This window comes from Amia ocellicauda, chromosome 3 (assembly GCF_036373705.1).
Source record: "Amia ocellicauda isolate fAmiCal2 chromosome 3, fAmiCal2.hap1, whole genome shotgun sequence".
Classification (NCBI taxonomy): Eukaryota; Metazoa; Chordata; class Actinopteri; order Amiiformes; family Amiidae; genus Amia; species Amia ocellicauda.
This window is the reverse complement of record NC_089852.1, coordinates 2,995,222-3,006,687: the sequence shown is the minus strand read 5'-3', so window position 1 is coordinate 3,006,687 and position 11,466 is coordinate 2,995,222. Positions and strand designations below refer to the sequence as shown.

The following is an 11,466-nucleotide window of genomic DNA, read 5'->3' as shown; positions in this document are numbered from 1 at the left end:
GGAAGCAGTGGCGTATAAAAACTACAGCCGATTTTAATGTCCGGTCCCTTCTTGGTGGTGATTGTATGATCGGTCTGTGCAGTGAACAGAGTATGTGTCAGATAGCGCTCCACTAGGATCAGTTGAGAGAGCATCTCATCTTCCTGTGTCTGTGACTGTAAATGTGGTTGCCATTAGCTGCCTCAGAGGGCCCGGGGCGACGGGTAGCCTTCCAAGAAATGTCTCCAGCAGTTTCACAACAAACAGCAACGCCTCACCACACCAGAGGAGATAGGTTCCTTTTCTCTACCTCTCAATCGGACTTGAAAAGGGGCCACAAAAGCATAAGCACCTGGTACTTATCACTCCGGTGCATTCAAAAGGAAATACTGCTGGGTTCCCGTGTTAATCATGTGAAGGTTATTATTTTACTCATGAAAAACTAAAGCACCCCCCCATCCTTTAAATAACTATCCTGCACTTCTCTCTCTTGAGTGAACAACTATTATGTTTCCCAACGGTTACTGGCCATTCATTTGCTGATATTAAAGATCTTGCAATGACTAGTGCATGCTGAACGTGTGCAGTATTTTGTTTCAAGTTGTGCACGGACGTCTGTTGACAACGACCTACTTAGTGAACTTAACCAGAGTAGCTTTTCCAGATCAGCAGGGACACACGCACCCGGGCACACAAATGGAAATTGGGCTTCAAGGCATTCAAGACAGAAAACAGGAGACACTTCTTCACACAGAGAGGCGTCACAATCTGAACAAACTCCCCAGCGATGTGGCTGAAGAGACAATTTAAGAACATTCAAAAACAGACTGGATAGGATCCTTGATCACTTAGTTATTAATGGACACCAAATGAGCAGGATGGGGCGAATGGCCTCCTCTCAATTGGACACTTTCTTATGTTATGTTCCCTTCTCCTGTCACTGCTTGTGGTGACTGTCCCTTTCGCTGCCTCACTCCCGACACATTGGATCTCTCTCCCTAGGGAAATGGGATGTATTCCATCTAGCGCTCACTCCAAAACAGCATCAATACATCCTCATTCCACAGTCCTTATAGATAGGTGTCCCCTGACTATATAGCTCCTTGATCAATGTTGTTTAAGTGTTGTTTCATCATCTAAACGAAAGACGCTGCCCAATTATCAAACCACTGTTGTTCTCCAGGGATGTACGAGTGAGCCGCTGTTCTTTCTCTCGATTATGGTCTCCGCCGCGCCGAGGGACAGGTCCCCTGCTTCCCCAGTGCTTTTGACACCTTTGTTTCTATTTTCCCTGTAGGAAAACGCACGGGAATGCGGAGGAGCGATGGGTCTCAGCCCCCGACTCACCGTTGTCCTGCTCTCGCTGCTGGTCACGCTGTTCACGAGGTGACAAGGACTGGGCCGTCTCGTTAGTGGCATGCTAAACTCACACAGAGAAAATCACGGACTGAGATTCCAATGCGGCATAAAAGAATTTTCACTTTAGTTGAAGACATCGGCATTTCATGGACATTCATGAATTTAAACTGTGACTGGAGTAATGCTAATGTGTGTGAAGATGAGTTTCCGACGACAAAAAAATGAATAAATAAAAGATTTAAATAAAAAATAAAACGAAAACGGTATCTTTATAATTTGCAAGTGGTAACCATAAACTGTGACACTGGGACATAGGTTTGCAGACATGGGTGGTAATTATTTTGTGCTTTGCCTTATCTGAAACAATCTGATCCTGTTTGTGTACTTTTGAAATAAAAGATCTTTAAAATAACGAGGTAAGCGGGCATGGTTTGTGTTCAGCTCCTTGGGTTAATCCTCCCGACACGTCTGCTCGATTGCGGAGGCTGGCTGTTTGTTTTATACAACACAAAAAGCAGATGATCAAAGCATTTTCTTAAAAAATAAAATTAAAAAAACAGGGATGCATGAGAGACGGATAATGTTGGTTTTAACAACTTACTTCCATCTGCAGACCATTAACACTCAGATAAAAATCTGGCAAACCCACAAAGATAAATATTACAAGCCTGCCTAAAAAAATGAGATAATTTTGAGCAGTTTGAAGAATAGTTGTAAATTTCTAACCGCCGAACTCGGACGTACATTTTGCGAAAGCTGCCAAAGCTCTGAGTGAACCCCCTTTTTTCGGTGAGTATCTTTTCTGAGCTTCTCCGATCCCACGTCATATCTATTACAGGCTTTAGCACTTCTAATACTGCCGAGGAATAGAAAAAGACATTTAAAGAGAGGTTAATGAAATCACGAGCAATAAAAATACCACCTCAAGCCGCTGATCATTTGTACAAAGTAGTGAAAATGTAAATATGAAGACCAAGTAAAACAAGTGTCACATCAAGCATAATTATATTTCTATTCCATTTTTATTTATCTTGATTATAAGCTCAGGTAATTCCGGATACTTCAACTCTTGTCACTGAGAACTGGAAAGCATCGCTCTTGTACCCACAATGCACCTCGTGTTTTTGAATATCATCTGGAAAAAGTGCATTTTTCAAACACGGAACCATATTCTATATTCTGATTGCTTTTCATTTTGATTGATGGCCCGACTCACTGAGAAACAGGTGTGGAGCCAGCAGAACTGTGCCCAGAATTACAGTTTGTTTGTCGTATAATTAAGAAGCCATGTGGACGATTTTGTGAATGCCTTAATTGTTTCAGTGAAAATAAAATCCTCAAGTAGCAATTATCAGTTTAAAGCCTGCGCTCTCAGTTGTTATCTTTGACAACACCCTTATGAATTCCGATTTGTGTAATGTTTTTATGTTTTTTGTTTTTGTTTTGTGTCTGATTAAAAATGTTGAGTATGTATATGTTTTGCAGTCTAATTAATGGTTAGGCAGTTTCATTTATTTTTTGTCTACAATAAGAGGACACTTTTAATTATGGTTTTTCTTCCGTGATAAATGTATAATTCTTGCGGTTAAATGTGCTCAAATGTCCATCAGTAATGTAGGCACCGTAAAACTGCAGAGAGAATACTGTTACAATGTCTCTGTTTGGTGTGTAACAGCCACGCATCGTTTCTGTTCATGGAAACCCTAGTATTTGTTGACCAGAGGGGTTTGGGGTGCCTGAGAAAAGACAATATTGGATCAGAAATAACTATAGAAAATATCAAAGGATATCCAACGTGTTAATAAAATGTTATGGTACAAAAAAATCCTCTTAAAATTAACAGCACTTCTCGAGATCAGACAGAATGTATTTGTAGATATAGATATAAATGTTAATTTTTTCTCACAACTGAAACAATTACATCAGCCCTTGTGGGAAGTACAAGATAGTAATTGAGAACCACAACAGAGCAACACAAAGCATCTCTAAATATTTGCAATTTTTGTGAATTAAAAAAAAAACATACTGGTCTACAGAGGAATTATTTAAAAGCTCTGAAGGCGGATTCTTCCCAGTTAATCATCAAGTTCAAATCATACAGATGCATATCTTCCAGAAAGTCTAAGTGTTAGCATCGGGTGGAGCGTCGGGCTTTGGTGTGTGACGCTGTCTCAGTCTTGTGGTCACCATTAATCATTGAGCAACGGCCTCAAACTTGTTTTGGGTCAGAAAAGTTTGATCCGGTTGCGATTTCTCTTCCCAGCAAACTGTGGGAAATGTGTTTGATAATGGGTGAGAGACTCCCATCAGGTCTTGAATCTTCTGGTTGGAATTTGTAAATGGCGCCCTATCACTGGCTGAAATCTAACACCCCTCTTTGGAGCAGATTTTTTTTTTTTTTTCAAAATTTTGATGGGAAGCTTTAGGAATAAACACACACATTCGAAGTATAAATAGTTGAAAGTGTCTGCTGTCCCTCTTAATCTCAATCTGTGCTCATTAATTATCGTCCTTTGAATTTTGTTTACAAAGCACATCTGCGCTGAGTAAATTCTTATTTAATGCCCAATTCTGTAGCTTTATAGTTTAATTAGAGCTCAGAACTGGGGCATTAGTGTAAGTGTAAATTAAGCATAACCAAAAAGAAAAAGAATGAATGCTTTGGGGTCTTTAGGAAAGAAAAAAGGCAACTTTGCATGAAACTGTTAAGATAATTCATTCTTAATCTGCTAAAAATGTGACTGCAAGTTCACAAGGGAAACAATTTGATCTGCAGTAAAATTAAAGGGTTACACACATTATTGAGGAAGGACGTGTCAGATGCCAAATGTTTCAATCTTGCTTCATTATTGATAAATGTAAATGGTTATAGCAAAGTTATATACCGATTATGACTGAATTCCTTCTGTATTCATGAACTTGAGAAGAAATCCCTGTAGGTGCGTCTGCTCATGTAAAAAATAACTCCTTTTTTTCACAAACACATTGAAATACGATGCTTTTATTAATGGAGATCTCTCTTAGATGATTTGTTGGCATTCATAGCTCCGTTATACGCTGGTCATGTTAGCAATAAGACGGATTATATGTGGTACCTCTTTAAATCAATTAACACTTCCTGATTGAATGTTTTTGATCATTTTTGAAATGCACTGTTAAAAATAAATCAAATCTCTTCTCTCTCTTGGTTTGTTGTCGTCTTTATCCCGCTGTTTTGCAAACTATATATTTGTGACTGTATAGGGTCAGTCTTATGCCAAAAGTTCTGCCTGGCAATTACAGATATTGAGGTTTACAAGATCTCTGCAGTAAGTGAGGGATGGCACCACGGCAGACTATCATATCATTTAGAGAAAAGGTCACCTGAAACAACAGTGCAGTTTGTTGAAGTTAAGCTGCACAGACTCACGATAATGTCCTTGTTACATCACTGAGATGGGCTTTTATAGTTGGACCACAGAGATCTCAGCCTGAGGACATTTCAGGACAGGCTGTCACTTGAGGACTGGCCCGGGGCCACGTTCACTCCAAAGAGCAATCTGCGTTTCTACCCGTGGGCCACACATGCTCCTGACCGCCGCGTGTTGCTCCATAAAGCCGAGGAAATTTGAAAAATATGTATTATCGAATTCCACTGTTGCATTGTACAGACCTCACCATGGAATTCCTGTGCGCCGTGCAAAAATAACACAGATAAAAGCCCCATTATCCCAACTGCCATATGCCTCGGTTTGGCCCACTGCATTCAAGGCTATAAGTCACAGAGAGTGTTTCTTGAATATGTCACTGCTCGAGCTGCAATTGTAGGAATTGTCTCGCAACTTGGATAGCTTTCCGATACTTACAGATCCTCGGCTCATTATCTGAGCATGTGGGGATTGGTGGGGGGGGTCATTAAGTATCATTTTGTGTTCTTCTTTTTTTAGGCCCGTCACAAAGTTATTTTTGCATGTGTGCCGCAGTGGAGGAGGAGAACAACTCGAATCGAACTCTACAGTCCCAGTTTTGCACAAACCTCTGCCAAGGCATCCCCTTCTCTCGCATAAATGATGATTTCCCACCATATTCCTCGGCATATTGAGACATGCAGAGCGCAGAGAAGAGAGGCGAGGGATGGGGGATGAGGGCAGGTCTGTGATGGAGTGGCCACTAGAACGTGCACAGCAGAGGCAGGGACAGCTTGTGATGTTTTTAAATCATTCACGTTGGTGGGGTTAGGGTTTTCCCCTCGAGGTCCAACTGATAAAATAAAAGTAAACTGTTAAAGCAGCGAGCAGTTCGTCTCTAACAGCAGAGCGCAGCCAGATAGATATTGTGACTGGCATAAAGCACCAGGCCTCCCTCAGCTCACCGCTGGCACGACACTGGCAACTGTGGTGATAATGAACAAAATGATCTGCACCACAGAAAAAATAAAACAAAATTGAAATGACAAATTCACCCAGGGGGTGCCAGGAGAAACGCACCCCCTCCCCCGGTCCCCCCAATCTGAGGTCGGAAGAGGGTCTGAAACATTCGGAGGCTTTTAACCATGTGGGAAGATCTGGTTACCAGCTGTACTAACACAGTGTGTGAGACTTGGTCGAGATTCCTGCTGTTCCACGTTGAGACCCAGGTGCCTTCTTGAAGTAATTTATAAACACTTCTGTCTTGAATTCATTACGGTTGTTCCATATTTGCATCTAGTTCTGTTATGTTTATACATATCTGCTTACTTCAAATGTATTATTAAACCATAATTGGTACTTATTAATACAGGTACACAGTGTTCTTTCTAACATCTGGCCTCTGCTGTTATTTCCTACACCAGCAGCTCCTAGTGTTTTTATTTTCATAATATTCATATTTCCTTGGAACGCGGACAAAACCAGAAAACACAATGGAAATGTTAAACCACAGCCGTTTTATTTTTTATTTCACTTCATGTGTTTGCTACCAAGCAACGGGGTTCAGCAACAGTCTTCACAAGATGACTGTAGCCGTCTTCACAAAACCAAACGTCTTCTGGCCGCCCTCCCTGCTATTCATGCGCAGGTAACAAACCATTTCATAATGTGTTGCATCTCAGGGCTGCTTGATCTTTGCCAGAATATGTATTGGATGTGATTAGAGGGAGAAACTTGACATTTAGTAATTGTCCTGGAACTGCGGGGATGTCTTCGGTCCAACAGAAGGCAATAAAGTGCGGCCTCAGAGTGTCGACCAGATCAGCAGTCCTGGCAGAGAATAAGTCGTTTCTGTTTTTCTTTTCTTTAATTTGAATCTTTGACAGATGAAACTGAAATATAAATATTGTGTGTGTGTGTACGTGTGAGTGAGAAAGAGAGAGACAGAGAGAGTGTGTGTGAGAGAGAGAGAGAGAGAGGAGACAGTGTGTGAATGTGTGTGTGTGTGTGTGCATGTCCACATTATATTTTTTGTAAATAGGACTGGACTGTAAACTTTTGTGGATTAAAATGAGGGGGTTGGGGGTTGATCCCTATTTTACCACTACATATTGTAGATTATTATTATTTTCATAATTATCATAGAGGAATACAAAAAAAATCTTTACCTTTTAACTATAAGAGGATGTACAGAGGATAAACATTTGGGGCAAATACTGGTTAATACGATGCATTTAAATATGCATCCGACATTTTAAATTATTTTCTATTATAATACAATTCTTTTGTTTCTCTTGTTTTTTAATCATGCACTGTATAATTATCTTAAAATAACTTCTCATATTTATGATCAATATTTTACAATGACTTGTAGGTTTGAATTTATTTTCAGTGATTTGAGTGATCTTTATAGAAGACCGTTAACTTCAGTTCAATGCATTTCCCTTACAACAATAATATACTGCACTTTTACCGCAGTAAAGAGGAACTGCTGCTGTGGGTTAGAAATAAATGAGCCGGATGTGCAGCACATAGCCCGCCTCTCTACACAAATATTACATTTAATATTCTTCAAACTATTCGAAGATGAAGATTATGTAAAATATATATACTTCGATAAGGGCAGCAAAAGAAATAGATGCAACCAATTTTACAGAACGGTTTTGGAAAATGACTTACAATTTATTAAAATGTGTGTTTTATTTTAAATCTAAATGGTATTAGTTAGGCTACATATTATTATTATCAATAATAATAATAATAATAATAATAATAATATGTAGCCTAACTAAGAAAAAAAAAAAGACTTAAAAAAGACAGTCTTTTTTTTTTTTTTGCTTGATCACGACTGTATATAAAAAGAGCCTGTAATTAAACAGTGTTTTACAAATAATTAAACACAAATAAATAAATACCTCCGTCAGCACATTGAAAAACACACAATAATATCGTTTCATTGAACAAGGTGTGTAATGAAGTCGGTTAATAATGCGCACCTGTAGCGCAGACGCGTCCGGGTTCGCGCACCTGTGCGTCAGATTTGTCAATTATGTATTTTATCATTAGAGGGGTGATCTGTATTTCCTCGCACAAGAATGTAAGTGAACCGAGAAACAGGGTCGTTGTCACAAATCAGATGTGTTGTGAAACCATTTCGCGACGTTTGTTACTTTATCGGAGACAATGTATTTATTCTCGATTCAGTAAAAGGTTACGTATCTTTTTTTTTTTTTTTTGGCTTGAGAGATACTGATCCATAAACGAGTGCTGAATTTCTTGTCGTTAACATAAATACATAATATGCATAAATATGAACAGAGTTCAACGCGATTGTCTCTATGAATTGCTGTTGAATGTAAAGTATTGATTGTTACCATTGCAATCAAAAGGTCTTATTGTCATCGCTGTTATTACACTGCTGGCACTAATGAGTTGTGGCCGGTTTGCATCCTGCTAAAATAAATAACAAAAAGGTCAGTCATTGAAAATACAAGTTAAACGCAGATCACGTTTCACATGCAAATCCGTTTCTGAGAAAATGCTTTTGGCTCTTTTATTATATAGTGCCCTGTTCTCTAAACATAAGCATTGAAAATACCTTCAAAGTGAAAAAGCAAAGCAGATGCGGCATTTGTTAGTGTGTTTGTTTGTTTAGGTATTTGTTACTTGTGCCAAAATCTTGAGGATATGAGAAGTGTTACATAAGTGTGCATGTCGTGTATTAACACAATTTGCCAGGAAACCTTCCCGTGATGATCCTGGGGTTGGTAATTAAGCCTGAGGTGTCTTTGGCAGGAACGCACAGATGCTTGTCAAACACTAGACTTCTGAAAAGCAATTGAACAGCCATTTTGGGGTGAAAATGAAGAAAGTCACACATCCCACTGGAGCGCATTGCAGTGAATTAAGTGGTTCTGTGTTTTGCCAGAAAAAACAATACAAACATGACTCCCATTGTGTTGAGGAGTTTTTAAAAGTCAATTTTGCTACCCCTTCGAACAGCAGATGCACTTTAAACCAGCTTAACTGGCCACAGCTGTCCGTCTCTGTTCATGGTTGGATTTCTCGTTTCCCTCTGAATGGAAGATGCCTCTAGGACACATCTCAGACAAACAGCTCTGTTACACAAGATGGTTGTGCACCCTCATTGTGTGGCAGTATTTATCCTTCAGTTTCTCATGGTGGCAAATGGGATGAATACCAATTATAGTGTCGTCTTCCCTAATAACAATATTAACACAAACAATGAAACAAGCCGTTCTCTGTCACTAATAGAAGATACCAGAACCATCTGTACCTATTGATCAATTCTGGAAAACTGTGCTGCCAGCTTTAATGGGATCTACAGCAGAATACAACTGGGAGCAGATCCACAATTCTCACTCCTATTCATTAATAAAGAAGAAGAATCAATACAGACCTATTTCCTGTCATGTTAAAGACTTAAGGAACACGTTTGTAGCACTGTTGGCTCTGACACCATTTTCTCAGCAAATCACTCTTCAGCCAAATAAGCCAGTGAATCCAAAGGGCACAGTTTCAATTGTTGTGTTCAGATTGATATTCGGTTGGCATTAAGGCTGATGGCAAATGTTGGCATCTATCAGCTCCTAAATGATAGCCTCTTCATTACAGACGTGTAATTATTTACTGAAGTCAGACTGTAAACCTTGGAGTTTCCTTGTCCTGGAGACCAGTGAGAAAAAAAGTAAGAAAACCATCATTTTCCAAAAGAAGTGATTAAATACATCAGTCTCTTGGGTGTGCCTGCCCACTTTTTTTGCAGCAACATAAAATTTGAGTAGATGTTTCAGGTTTTCCCAGATCATGAATTATGAAAAAAAATGGGCAATTTGTTTCAGTTATATGAAACCCTCTGGTAATGCGTTTGTTTATGTATTTGCTAGCTTTTGATATATATTATATATATTTATGGACAGATCTGTAAGGTTTAACCCCAGTTCAGTGCTTACCCCACTTTTTTAAATAAAACATGCGATAATAATCATTGACACATATTTCAAGTTTAGGCCTGTTTATTTCTCCTTTCCAAACATGATTTTAAACATCTCTCCAGCACGAGTAATGCAGGCAGCGCTCGAACAGCAGTCTAGCTCAGTAAGTGTGGCACATTTGGCCATTGTGGCTGTTTTCAGTGACCCCAGTTACCGCTAATCTTTCACTCGGAAATGTTTTTCAATTTAGATATTAATCGCTGTGAAAATGGAAAAAAAAACATGCTACAGTCCATAGAAAGTCTGACCATGGTCGTTGTGAAAGGGGGTAAAAAAAACAAGTGTGCAAACCAGCAAGGCTGTGGATCATGTTTTTCTTATGTGTTGTGTGATCGGGAAGTCGCCCGGCATTTCTCTTCCCCCTCATAACAGAGAGCAGAATCCCCCCCGAATGACACGGCTCCCTTCCCACCCCGCAGCCCAGGGTGAGTAATTTATTAGATCATATAAAAATAACTTACCCCAGCTGCAGGGCTATTGGTGTAACTGTCGGATCATCCTCTCGGCGATTGAACAGAAAGTACAATACAAGCTGGTCTTTTAGTTAGTCATCTTTTCATTAATTACACAAATAAATCATCTGTCAGATATCAGAATACACACACACACACACACACACACACACATATATATATATATATATATGAAATACATTTAGTTTTTCCTGGTGACACAGAAGAGAAGCACACTCTGAATAAAGTATATTTTTATCATCATCATCTTCCAAAAACTAGTTAAACTTATGAAGGGATATGAAGTCGAATTTTTCTCTGGTTTTCTTTTTTCTCTTAAATTATTCTCTCTCCAATTGGATGTAAACCTCTGGCAGTAAGAACAGATCATAATTTTTCAGCATTTATGTGACTGCTGACGAATTTGATCCTAGCATTAGAAACTGTACTTTTTCCCTCCTTTCTTTTCTAACTCAAGAGAAGTGTGTGACAATATACCAAAGCCGTCTTTGGCTCGGGCACAAACAAGTTCCTCTACACCCTCATTATAACTAATTGGAACAAATACAGGAAATGACGTCACGGGCCCGTTATTCCTCGAGTATTAAATGGACATTTTGTGGTAGATAAAATGTACTGGCAAAGCGATTAATCGTGGCACATTGTATTTAGAAATGTCACAATAATACACGGCTCAAGTTTCTTTCTTTGATGCCGTTTATAATCCGTTATCCCAATTGAAGATGCAGCCATCGCAATTCATTTTTAATTGCAAAATTGTTACCCTGTAAACCTTTTTTTATGTAGATTTATTGACCGGGAAGCAAAATGGCAATTAGAGGGACGAAGAAATTGTCTGTAATTGTCATCCTGCTGCTCGAAATATGCCCAATATTATCTGGGACCCAGTTGTGAGTGGCTCAAGGATTAACAAAGCGCTTCCATGAGGGATGTTTTGTTTTCAATCTATGCGTGCTGTCCCTTTACAGTGTTTCACTCACTGCTTTTTATTTGAGTGAACTGCAGTTCTGTGAGGGAATTCTGGAGCTCCTCATAGTGTTATTAATTCAGTCCTGCAAAGTGAGGGTCCTCTGTTTTTACAGGGGTCCTTTTGGATTTTAAAGCCCACAGGCGAGAGGACTGGTGCAAGAGATTGTAGTACTCAGTGATAACTAATATAAACTTTAAGGAATTGCAATTCTAGTAAAAGTCAATATCTACTAAACGTGAAGGAAGAAAATGCACTCATTTATTTGACTCATATATTTATGTGTT

The 11,466-nt window shown here is 39.2% G+C and overlaps 1 protein-coding gene across 2 annotated transcripts in view; it reads left to right on the top strand.

The window, feature by feature from the left end:
* cacna2d3a (calcium channel, voltage-dependent, alpha 2/delta subunit 3a) overlaps positions 1-1,750 on the top strand; it is a 170,470-nt gene extending 168,720 nt beyond the window's left edge. For both annotated transcript variants that reach the window (XM_066697725.1, XM_066697726.1), the window contains one exon: positions 1,277-1,750. The gene's annotated coding sequence lies outside the window, so the exon portion shown is untranslated. The remainder of the gene's footprint in view (positions 1-1,276) is intronic.
* The last annotated feature ends 9,716 nt before the right edge of the window (positions 1,751-11,466 follow it).